This window comes from Staurois parvus, unplaced genomic scaffold, assembly GCF_062004578.1.
Source record: "Staurois parvus isolate SC_StPar_1 unplaced genomic scaffold, SC_StPar_1.0 ptg000017l, whole genome shotgun sequence".
In the NCBI taxonomy this organism is placed as follows: Eukaryota; Metazoa; Chordata; class Amphibia; order Anura; family Ranidae; genus Staurois; species Staurois parvus.
The window spans coordinates 15066474-15068668 of NW_028317813.1; the positions used below are offsets into that span (position 1 = coordinate 15066474).

General features: G+C 34.3%; 1 pseudogene; it reads left to right on the forward strand.

Annotated features, from left to right (window-relative positions):
• The first annotated feature begins 548 nt into the window (after positions 1–548).
• LOC149473345 (uncharacterized) lies at positions 549–1409 on the forward strand (annotated as a pseudogene).
• The last annotated feature ends 786 nt before the right edge of the window (positions 1410–2195 follow it).

A 2195-nucleotide genomic window follows, 5' to 3' on the forward strand; every position in this document is an offset into this window, starting at 1 on the left:
GTACCATCTTTGCCTATTTATTGGATTCTGCTGAAACCAGGACATTGTTGAGTATTCTCACCCTCAACTTCTTTTTACTTCTCTGTTGCATTGTTGTCTCTCTTTTTTTTTTTTGTAATTATTTTATTTGCACCATTTTGACCTTGACCATTTCATTATTAAGCCCTATTTTAAAACTGCTGAAACTGTCTCTAACTTGCTAACTCAAACTAAAGGAATCCTGTCTCTTGAAGAGCGCTACTGTATATGATAAATTTCTGAATGTACATTTCTGTGGCACTGTGTGTGTGTTTATTGTAAAATAATATTTGTAATTGCTAATCTTGTGAAAGTTTCTGACTCTTCAGTTAAAGTTGGTAGTGGCAGTTTAAAGAGTTATTAGAATCGTTCTCAATAACAGCGTTCTGTTATACTAGATTGCCCTCAATCAAAGGGTCATAAATAAACCGATATCACATAAAAAACAACACATATAGAAGAAAAATAATAAAGATAAGTATAGTGGGCACCATCCCTCATGGCTTAAAAATACACCTAAAGGCCAAATAATGCGAGTAAGGAGAAATTGTCATGAGGATAGTGACTTTTTAACCCAATCGAAATTAATTATGGAAAGGTTAATCGAAAAGGGATATGAGCGAAAATCCCTCTAGGATACTGTAGATGAGGTGTATAATATACCCAGGGAGCAATGCCTGGGGAATAAACAAATGAATGTAAATAGTAACAATCACCAGTGGGGATTTTGATCCGATTTTCATGTTCAGTTTAAGGAAGTTGAAAATATATTTGTTAAGCATTGGCATATATTGCAAATGGATAAGGTATTAGGACCATTATTACTGGATAGACCAGTGTTTATATATAGAAAGACCCCTACATTTGAAGATAGAGTGGTTAAGAAAATTATAGACCCACCGGGTATATTGGAAATGTTTGCGAATAAAAAAGTTTTTTTCTCGTGCCTAAAATGCTCTGTATGCAATAGGGTGATGAGTAGGTTTAGGGGACTTACTAAATTTAAATCAAATGGAAAGGAATTTGATATTCCAGCTTTCGTAACATGTGAAACCACTCACATTGTATATGCTTTGGAGTGTCCATGTGGCCTTAGTTATATAGGTCGCACTAAAAGACATCTTAGAAAAAGGATCAATGAGCATCTACACAATATATCAATAGGATACAAATATCATAGTGTGTCCATGCACTTTAGGAAGCATCACAATAGAGACCCTTCTTGTGTTACATTTTAGGGAATAGATACTATTCCCCAGTCTTGGCGAGGCTCCAATAGGGTAAGGGAATTATCCAAAAGGAAAACGAAATGAATTTACCTTACTGATGCCTTAACACCTAATGGCTTAAATATTGAGCTAGATATTAATAGTTTTATTAGTGATTATTGATGCTTTTACTTTTATTATTAATTTTTTATATACATTTTTTTTGCTATGTCATCATTAATTGTCAATTTAATATTTATTTTATTATATACTTTAATTTAATTTTAATTTTAGCTTTATTATATAATTTTACTGTATTTGTATATTTGTATTGATATATGACATTTAAGAATTAAGATTGACATTTGGTTGGTTGTAATTGAATTTGACCCGTTATACATATATTGTATAGGACGAGATCTTAATATTTATAAGGTTTCCTGCTAATTTACCTATTTTGTCAGCTATATAGTATTTATCCACAAGATGGCAGTAAGGGGTTAGTTTATCTAACTAATGACATAAGGAGCGGGCTTTTGCGCATGGTCACACCCTCAGAGGAAGTCAGAATGATGAAACGCGTCAGGGAATGACCATCTGTGATGTCAGCACGCACGCCGGGACCATGTGGTGCGATCACGTGACCATTGCTGTGGGAATCCGTACGAGATAGTGTGTGGTGAGACTGTCATTGGCCGCGGAAGCGGCAGCCACTACGTTTGGAGTACTATCTACAATGTGCTTTACTTTTTGACTCAATGTGAGTTCCATTTTAAAGGGTGTTTTCACGTTAATAAATGTGTTAACAGAATTACACTATGTGGTTGTTTTCACTTTTGACCACATATGGAGTTGAATTAATATAATTAAATCTGGATGATGAGGAGGTCGAAGTGAGAGTGATCAATACTTCATTGGTTGGAGGTTGTTCTGTGTTACTGAGGTTGAATATTCCATTGTCTTTTTTAC